The sequence below is a fragment of the Marmota marmota genome, unplaced genomic scaffold, assembly GCF_001458135.2.
Source record: "Marmota marmota marmota unplaced genomic scaffold, marMar, whole genome shotgun sequence".
Classification (NCBI taxonomy): domain Eukaryota; kingdom Metazoa; phylum Chordata; class Mammalia; order Rodentia; family Sciuridae; genus Marmota; species Marmota marmota.
In genome coordinates this window covers 17,058,977-17,069,935 of record NW_025999900.1, presented here as the reverse complement: position 1 = coordinate 17,069,935, position 10,959 = coordinate 17,058,977, and the positions used below count along the sequence as shown (strand labels likewise).

Genomic DNA, 10,959 nt, shown 5'->3' with positions numbered 1-10,959 from the left:
TATGTTTTCAGTCATCATAGTCTGGTTCAAAGGATACATCAAAAATATTTAAAGATAGCAGAGATATTTAACTCCATAAATGTGTTTCTGAAATTTGTTTCTGTTTTTTCATTTAATTCATTTTTAAATGAAAAAAATGATTTATAGCCAGATTATTAAATTCCACAATGAATTTTCGAGATGTTAACACAAGTGTTAGGGTCTGTAAACAAGTCAGGATGGCGCCTGGCATTTTGCCAGAGGGAGTGGTTTATGAAGTAACGCCAGGGAGCCATTAAGTCTGAGATTCCTTATTGGTTGACTGCTGTATCTAGTTTTTGTTAATTAAGATAAGCTGTGTGGAATGTATATATACCCCTCCTGTCCTACAATAAACGGCTGCCACTCTTGCTGTATCCATCTACACAAGTTCCGCGTCACCCCCCTGTTATTTTGCTGCAGCCAGACACCGGCACTCAAGAGAATGTTTTATATTATATAAAATAAGAAAAGAATACTAAGAATATAAAAAGTTCATTTAAAAGTTAAGATTTGAATTAATAAAAATATTCTATGACTCTGAAATGCAAAATTATAATCTTTTACAATTAGAATCTTCAAAATATGGAAGTTCTTATATTTGCTGATACCAATGCATATTATATCCTCATTGCTAATAGCATAATGCTATTTTAAATGATTGTATTTTTTACATTTTATATCAGAGTTAACTGAAATAAAAGTAGGTTGATTTACATTTACCATCTTGTGGTATGTAAACTGTATAGTGAATAGGATTGCATTTTCTATTGTTTTAAATTCTGTGTACCAGTATCATAAAGTTGGAAATGCTTAATTAAGTATCTTGTAAACATATATTGTTAATATATCACTAAAATAATTATTGAATGCTGACCATTCACCAAGCTTTGTCAAAAAATATATGAGCAGGAAAATTGCAAGGCATGCATTTGTTAAAAAGTTGAAACTACATAGCCATATAGCTAATTTAAAAACACATTTCCATTTAAGAACATTACCAGATTAGATGGCACTAGCATAGCATATTGAAATTCATTATTTCATTACCTATAAGAATAAACAAAAAAACTAGCCAAAACTCATATGTATATAAAGAATATCAGTTTTCAATATCTGAATTAATTTTAACTTTCTGAATTGTTAATAGAACATCAATACTAAAAAAATTGAATAGTACATATTTAGACACCATCCAATATTGGCAAAATGATGGTTATTTGTTAAATCATCACTATTTATAGATAACCTATAGTGTATTATATAACTGGGATGGCCATCAAATACATGATTTCACCATAATATAAATAGAAACATAAAAGTAAAGTCAAAGAGAGAGAAGTGTTACACACTATAAAATTTAAAAAGTTTTAGAAACTTCCAGGTAAAACAAATTATGTTCTGAACAAATATAAAGGATTTTGCCAATTATATTTAGATCTATAGATATTAAGACTATGCAGCATATTATCTATGTAGTACTTTGGGGACACTGGACAAAGTATATAGTACACTTATTATAATGTTATTATCATAAATGTTATCACTATATACATATCAAAGCACCCAGGTACTTTGATACCAATTTCATAGTGGCATGAATGTTATATCTTAGCGATTAATTTTAGGCTTTATTTTTCATTGTATTATTATTTGTTTCTACGCAATAAAATGTAATATTCTGGAATCAAAAGTTAATTTTTATTTTAAAACTTTAAACATTAAAAAATTATTGTATTTGTAGTTTATATATTATTGTAATCTTTTTTGTAAGAATTTAATATTAAATACAGAAAATATAACAACCAGGTTTGCTTGTTATAATTTTAAAGACATTTTACCAGTATTTTATGTGTGTGTGTGTGTGTGTGTGTGTGTATATATATATATATATAAAGCTATATCTGTAGAACAACACTTACCTTCCTGTGGAATAACCTCACAGTCTCAGATCTTCAGCCAGAAAAAGCAAAGAAAAAGAAGATTTTTGCTAGTAAAGCAATTTGCAAACCCTGTCTGATCTCATGATTATTATACTTTAAAATCATAAAAAGAAGTTCCAAAGTGGGAATGGTCAGGACCTCCCAGAGTAAATATATATAAGCTAGGAAAAGAAATACCTTTACCTTCAGTGTATTTGCATGGCTCAAGCTTTTATCTGCACATTTATAATAAAGGAAGTAAATAAATATAGAAATAAAATTTCTATAAACAAAATGGTATTTGTTTCTCGTACCACAAAGGAAGTTAAGAATAAAACACCCATGTTAATTATTCCCAAATGACAACTTTGCCATTATTACTAAAATCTTCATACGGGGTTTAATTGATTGTAGTTTTAAAGATTTATTCATATTTTCATTTAGAATCTTAAAATCATTTGATGTACCCTTTAAATGAGAAGGCACATACTATGAGTACAGCATTAAACTAATAAGATGGGTCCTCACACCCATTTTGACTTATTTGAGGAAGTATTGCAATTCAAAATGATCTTTTTCCTGAGACAATTATGTTGCAAAATGAACAAGACAATACAATTTTTTCCCAAAAAATTAAAGATGAGAAAACCTGATTATGAGGAAAATATTTGTTTCTCAAAATTTTTTCTCAGTCACTTTCTAAGTTTCAATTGTTTAGAAGGTAAGAATAAAACTTAATATATGATCATTTATTTCTCTAAGGTAAGAGAATGTAAACATGGTAAATTCTGGTTAGTGTCTAAACACTTTAGAGGAAGGAAAAACTAAGGCACAGAAAATTAATCAAGTAAAGTTTCACCATTGAACTTAATATTACAGTAGAAATAAAATTTAGGGCTGTGATTTTTCAGGTGAGTGGGTAATGGAAAACATATTCCCAATAGGGAAAAATAAATTTTACTCATTTCAAAAAAGTAGTCTTTTTTGAAACCTGTTATGTGAATTTCCTTGAATATATTTGGCATATTTAAGCTTTTGGAGGCTGAGGTTTCTAGGTATTTTCTCCCAAAAATATAAAATGGCAGGGAGCTAGCTTTTAAGTTAAACAAAAAGATTAACAACCTGAGTTAATTCTATATTATAATCGACTGTATAGCCTATGAGTCCTGTGAAGTATAATAGAGCCGGCTACAACTAAACCAAATTCACACTCATGCTTTCTTCCATGAAATTTATATAACCAGGACTTATGTACTTAAGTATTCAATTAAAGAAGATGTTTTAGTCTAATTTTTATAAGCCCAACTATTTGAATATGTCAAACTTATTACAGAGGATCACTAACTCATATTTTATATGGTATGAAGTTAGCCCCCAATTCAAGTATTTATAATATGTATCCCAAATGAAAGTCTCTCTGTACTAGCTGACATGTGAAATGTAAAATTTACATAAGTTGACATTTTCCCTTACATGTATGTTTTTGATCACAAAACAGCCTCTTTGTGATCAAAAACATACATGTAGGGAAAAATGTATGTTTACAATTTTAGGCAGATTTAAGGAGTCATAATGTAATAGTATAGAACATAGCAAATAAAATATAATTTTCAAGTTTCTTTGTTGTTAAAGTGTTCCATGCACTATATTAAATCAATTTTCAGGTGATAGAAATCCATTACAACTAGTAATACTTTTACAAAAGAACAATTGAACAAGAATAAGTTTTTTAAGTATGTATGAATACATAGATTAAGAGATGCAAAACTCTTTAGCATAATAAAATCCAAATAATATAAAAATCCACTAACATACACAAGAGGGATGGCAAAGTTGTTAAGGAGGAATGTCAGAGTTTCAGATGTCATATATTTAAATGGTAACTAATGCGTAAAAGCGGTTATGAATATCTCAGTGACAAATATTTGTCCAACAAAATAGAAACGAAACATAAATCAAGTCTGTCCAACTGCTCAGAAGCTATATTATCTTTTTTTTTTCCCTTGAGAAATTTTACGGCTACTAGGTTGCTTCATCCATGTTGTCATTTTCTGCACCAAAATCATCTCCATATTGAAAATATGAATTAAAGTAGTAATTTTCCTCCTCTTGCTCTTCTTCATCATACACCTCCTCTGTAGCATCCTAATCATCATTGTCATCATAGCCTTCTTTACTTTTCTCTTTGCTTTCTTCTTTCTCTTCATTTTCCTCATATTATTTTTCACCATCACCTCTCTTTTCCAATTCCTCAATTTTTTTCAACACATCTTCAGTATTAGTGAATAAAGTACCTTTGTCTGTATCTTTGGCCTTTGTGGATTTTGGGTCTTTTTCGAATTTTTTTCCTGGGCATCATCTCTCTTGGGAGCCTTCTCCATTCTGATATCCACTCTTGTTTGTATACCTTCATATATCTTTTACTAGACCTTTCAATATCTTGTTTTCCTTCAAGTGTTTGAATAAAATAAGGCATTCTTTTCATTGTTTCTCTCAGTTACCATTTCAAGGCCAGAATATAATCTTCCCCTTCTCCTGTTCTCAGTGGCACTGTCTTAGTGGATGTGGTTTCAACATTACATCAGGTAACTTTTCACCTCTGCGAAATCCAAAAGCCTCAGTACTAAAAGTATAGGCAGCATGACCTCTTCCTTCATTCTCAACTATCAGAACTAGTTATACCACAAGAATGACAAGCTGATCACTTATTTTGGGCAAAACTGTGCCTGCCTGCAAGGAAGGGGTGCTGGCAGGGGAAGCCGGTGCTCAAGTGCCACAGGTTTCACCTTAGAGAAGCGCTCTTATTGACAACTTTTAATTTTTTTTTTCTTTCATACCAGTGTTCGAACCCAGGATTAAGCAATATCCCTTGCCAGCCCCTTTTTAAATATTTTATTTAGAGACAGGTCTCCCTAAATTGTTTAGGGCCTAGCTAAGTTGCTGAGGCTGGCTTTGAACTTGTGATCCTCCTGCCTCAGCCTTCTGAGGCTCTGGGATTACAGGCATGCCCCACATGGTGCCCAGTTTATTGTAAGCTTTAAAAGTTATATTTGAAATAGGAATTTTATCACTACAGTTTCTTCTGTATTGTCAGTTTTGATAATATTTATAGTTGTTCTTGTAACTGTAATCTTGGGCTGGCAGGTATATAAAAAATTATGAAGGGTAGAGAACTTAACTAGCATATACAAGGTCTTGGATACAATCTTTAGCATCACAAACAAACAAGCAACTCACAAAGCCTGTTTTATTTGCCTCACATGTATTTAGAATCCCAAAGATTAATCCCAACAAATTCCACCAATTTTCATGAATATGTAAATATTGTTTATAATTATGTTAAGAGTTTGTCATTATTATGTGTCCTTTATTTTTGGTCCCAGTGTCATGAAACTAATACTTGTAAAACTATCATATTCAGTGTTTTAAAGTGTTTTTTTACAGTACCTGAAGCATGATAGGTACTCAAACCAATTTGTTGAAATAATAATAGTGCTATCTGTTTAGACATGATATAGAACTGAAATTTTAATTGCAGCATATTTTACATGAGAAGATGATTAGAGAAAAATGGTTTAGAGGATGAATTTGCTTGTGCAAGAAGAAAAATAATGTCTGGTACAACTTCTTAAGTGAAAAGCTTAAATGTAAATGTTAAAAGAGCAACAAGAAAGTGAATAAACTGCCAATATGTAGAGGATGTGCATTTTTATGTCCACCTCTGCAGTGATAAAAGTCTATAAAAAATAATGTCAGTAACATCATGTTAACAGAATCCCTTCCAAAGAAATTTATTCTATAACTTTCATTGCTCCCCATTCTTTTCAATCAACACCTAAAATTACAATTACTAAGAATATCAGCTTAGCAATTCATAAGATAGTTGGCTTATGCACCATGTATTTTAAAAGAAAAAATAGTAAACATACAAGCAGAATAAAAACAATATTTCTGTATGAAGGGGGCAAAACAGAATATAATCACAGAGATTACAACTTTTGAGGATATAGTATTGCATGGACATCTGAATGGTAATGGTAATTTTGTTCTTACCAAGGTCTTTGATCAGTGAAAAATTTTAACTGTTATCTGCAAAACTATGAAGCTAGACTGGATTTTGGGGACTTTAGAAGAAGAAAGGATCACAAATAAACAGCTCACAAGGACTGTTTTATTAGCCTCACGTGTATTTAGAATCCCAATAATTAATCCCAATAAATTCAGGAGAAAATGTATATAACATTGGGATTTAGGAATTATTTTTAAGGATATGGCTTACCATCTTAGTACATATATAAGAAGGGAGGAATAATGCAAAGATATGATTTATTCTTTTCAATTTTACAATCTCTTAGTTCAGTTTACAAAAAGATGCAATAAAATTTTTATACTTCTTGACCTTAAAGTATGAAAGATAACTATTGACAATCTATTTTTAAATTTTAATATTTTTTTTATTTTTATAAGTTCATTGAAAACTTCAGTTTAGTTAAATATAAAAATAGAAGGGCTGCGGATATAGCTCAGTTCGTAGAGTGCTTGCCTCACATGCACAAGGCCCTAGGTTCAATCCCCAGCACCATCAAAAAAAGAAAAAAAATAGAAACTCTGGGAGAAAACTATGCATATATACAAGTCGTTGCACATCTTCTTAGGCAGTATTAATCATATTAACCTGGAGGAAGTTTGTAGACTAACTGCAGTTACTAAAAGATTATTGGACCACAAATGAACATTTTTCATTTCATTTCCACATTTTACATATACAATGCAGTACACACATCCATTATTTTCTCAAATAGAGAGACTAATGAGCTGTGCAAAGACTTAAATGCCAAACATTAAACAATCCTCAGATTCCGAAGTGTTAGTATATAACATCATAAATGAGTTTTTGATGATTTAACCAAATTTTCATCCATATTTCTTTTTTTATCACACATTGAGTTTGTGGTCTAGAATATCATGTTCTGAAAAGTTCAGATGTTATAATAATGATTTCAAAAGAAATCTTTGAAAGGATGTTGAAGGAGAAAAATAGAAACTGGAGAATAGACTAAGATAGCACTTCACTAAAATTAGTATGTTATGTACTTGTGTGCTTTTTTTTTAAAAAAAAACTTAATTCTTTTCTCCAGATACTAATAAGTGAAAATTATTAATATAGTTTTATGAAAATGAACTTTTCTGTATATGTTTAGATACTTCTATTGAATATGGATAGTGGTCATGAAAAAAACTTGTTTTAAAATGAACATAGGTATTTGCTACTGAAAAAGACTTCCAAAATTATCTCTTTTCATGTATTGATTTTTTTCTAGTTGTTGATAGATGTTTTTTTAAAAAAAATTTGTTTATTTATATGTTTCTGAGAATCAACCCCATTGCCTCACATGTGCCAGACAATTGTCCTACCACTGAGCCCCAGCCCCATCCCCCGACATTTTTTTATTTAAAATTCTCACACTGCCAAAATAAATTTTTCTGCAGTAAAATTAATAAATTAAAATAGTTTCAAGAGGGAAATAAAGTTTCCTTTTAATATGTATTCTCACAATTCAAAATGTAAAGCTTTGCATTTAGAAAAACCATTATTCAGTTACCACAGGAAACACATTCATTTGTGTATTGTTCAGTCAATACAAAGAACCAGAGATACAAAACTTAATCATTATCAGCCATAATGTGACATTATAGAACAAAAATATTATTTTCCCAGGGTATTACTTTAAATTAATTGTTATTTTAATTAGATTTTCAACATCTACCCATCAGCTCTGTTATTTAGACAAAAGTATAGAAAAAGCCTAACAGAAGTTTGGTATTTAAACTATTTTATTAATTTTGCAAGTAGCAAAAATTTCAGTAAAACATCTTAAGGAGAAAACACTCAAAAATTTACTTTTTCACTTATGAAATGTTGAATTTATGTAGAAATGCACTTATGTTTTTATACATACACTGAAATATTATTTACCAGCCATATGAATCTCTATCAACTGAAAACTAGTTAGTTCTTTTTGTTTTATATATAATTTATAATTATACATAATAGTGAGATTCGTTGTGACATATTCATATTGTATGAAGGTGTACATAGATAATTGCTTCAATTTCTTGAGGTAATTCTAGTCCTCTGAAACAAACAAACAAAAAGTTTGAGTTAACAATAAATGAAAAGCAAGCATGTGACTATTTCAAAACTAAATACTCTAGTATCTCTATTATCACACTCAGGATCTTACGTAGGGCAAACAAAATGCTTAACTAATGAATTTGGCCTAAAAACTTGCAAAAATTTATAGAAAATGTGAGGATAAATATGTTGCTGGAGCAATTTTGAAAGACTATAAAAGCAAATGAATTTGCTAAAATTATCATAGAATACGATTCTTATGCATATCAGCAAATTTTTATTGAGGTTCTATTTTTTTGCCTTAAACATACTAAAAGTACACAAAATATATAAGTGATAGAAGTGAACAACTGAGAATCATGTTCACTATCAGCTGTAAAATAAAGTAAAATAAATCAGTTACCAAAAACTAAACAAAATGAATAAGAATTTACTGAATGCTTATAAGGCAAACAAGTTCATAACCATCATCCACATAAAGAAACAGAACCTTTGATGTCCTGCCATGCTCCATGTTCCAATCTGATCTTTTTCTTCCCATTGTGATTCACACTCTCTTGCTTTTTATAGTGATCACTCCTTGCATTTCTTTACAGTATTGGTATAAAGTTTTATCATTAATCATTTATCTCTAATCCAACCCATTGTTTTAATTTTTGGTTGACAATAGTTGTGCATATTTATGGGATATATTATGAAGTTGGATCTTTGTATGTATGCTAAAATATTTCATAAAGTTAGTCAACATGCCTATCTCCTGACTGACATCATTTTTTGGGGGAGAATGGGAATGTTAGACATCTATTCCTAGCAATTTTGAAATCTGTAATACATTATTATTAACTGAAACCATTGTGTGATGCAATATATTACTAAAACATATTCTTCTAATCCAACAAACTATCCTTTGATCAATAACTTTCCTTTCTCTATAAACTCCCACCATTCCCAAACTCTAGTAACCATCTTCCCACCTGTGAAATATAAAGAATCAATCTCATAATCATGCCCATCTTTAAATCATGTTTTAATCCACTAATTTTGCCCTCCTTTTTACTTACAATTTGTCTTTTTCTTTTCTTAGAGTTTTTTTCTATTAACAAACATAAGCCTTTTTACATATAAGGCTTTATTCACAGCTTAGTTTTCAGTTGAATAACTATTGTTACCAGATAAAAAATTCCTTTTGTTTGAAAGTGACCAATCCAGAGTCTTAGTAAAATATATTTTCAATCCACTTGGCAAGATTATACTATTTGTATAGTTTCTATTTGTTGTAATAACTTCTAATAATGCTGAAACAAATTACCATGAAATTAATGGTATAAAACAATATAAGTTTATTGTCTTGCATTTTAGTTCTAAATATCTGAAGCCCAACATGGGTCTCATGGGTTAAAATCAATTTCTGTGCAGTGTTATTTCATTCTTTAGGGGGAAGTTTTCATCTTTTTTCTAGTGTCTGGAGACTGCACTCATTCCTCAGCTAACAGTCCCATTTCTCCATCTTCAAAGTCAGACCTGTTGTTACTCTCTGACTGTTCTCCCTCAGTTAAATTATTATACTCAGGAGACATTTTTTCTACTTTTAATGTTTACACAGGAGTAATCCAGGCTACCCATGTCAAGGTTTCTAACATTAAGCACATTTAAAAGTCTTCTTGTCATGCAGAAAAACCTATTCACAAATTCCTAGGATTGATACAGGAAAATCTTAGGGAGGCATAATTTTGCCTTCAGCATTGGAGTTTCTTTCAGTAAGAAACATTTTGATTGTCTCTTTTTGTTATGTTAGCACTTTATGACTCTCATTATCTAATCCATTAATTCAAAGATATTTGCAAAATAGAGATTTTCCAGTTAACTTTTTAAAGTTAACTGAAATGCAAAAATACTTCATAAACTTTTGTGCAGAATATAAAAGTGAATAGTCAAGTATTACCTTTCCTTTTCAGATTCACAGGTCAAATAGGGAGGACAGAATTAATACTTGATTCTCTTTCTTTACTTACTAGTTTCAAAGATTGTCGCGACCCCTCGCCGGCAAGGGAAAACACGACATAGGATTCTTCCTTCAGCAGTTTATTCAGGCCTTGATTCATGTATCATCTTCTAGTGACCCGTCGCCGAGCGCCCAAGCACAGCCTAATAAAGCCTCCAGCATACCAATCTTAAGCTGCCACGTGGACCTTTCTCATAGGGTGGTAAGGGATTGCGTGCCAATTCTCCATATTAGGAGTTGTTTATCACAGGCCACAGTGGAAGCCGGCGCCATCTTCTAATGGCGGCCACGGTCTAATTAGAACGGCTCACCACAGTTCCCCCTTCTATTTTATAAAACAATGCAGGCGAAAGTAGAGGTCCTATCCCACTGTGCAGAAGTGGCTGCAATGTATGGTTCAGTCCTAAGGAGGGCCCTTCCCTAGACCTGGTCCCATATCAGCCGACGCCTTTTTTCGTAGGGCGGGGCGTGGACGTCAAACCCACATGCAATAGGACATGCTTTCCTTGAGGTCCGTTGAGGGATCACTCAAGTGCAGTGCCTTGCCTCGCATCCTGCATCGTGATGACGGCGAGAAGTAGGATAACACAGGTAGCCTGATAGTAATGACAAAATTTAAGTTGGCAACACAATCCCTAAACCCCAGAGGAAGGTAAAAGGTCTATAGCCGAGAAGAAAGACCAGTCCTGAAACCCATCTGCGTGCAATGGTAACAAGACCTGCAGAGTGCAAGGGCTATCCGGCACTGGGAGAACATAAGAAAGAGGGCATGCCAATCCCAGTGCAATGTAAAACTAACTTGGGGTGCAATGGCCATGCCCAGAAATCACTGTTTAAGATGTGCAAGCCAGATTTGTGGAGAAATGCCATTTTCTAAGGCC

The 10,959-nt window shown here is 31.6% G+C and overlaps 1 pseudogene; it reads right to left on the bottom strand.

Moving 5' to 3' along the window:
- Nucleotides 1-3,962: 3,962 nt before the first annotated feature.
- Nucleotides 3,963-10,959, bottom strand: part of LOC107143662 — a 10,200-nt pseudogene continuing 3,203 nt past the window's right edge.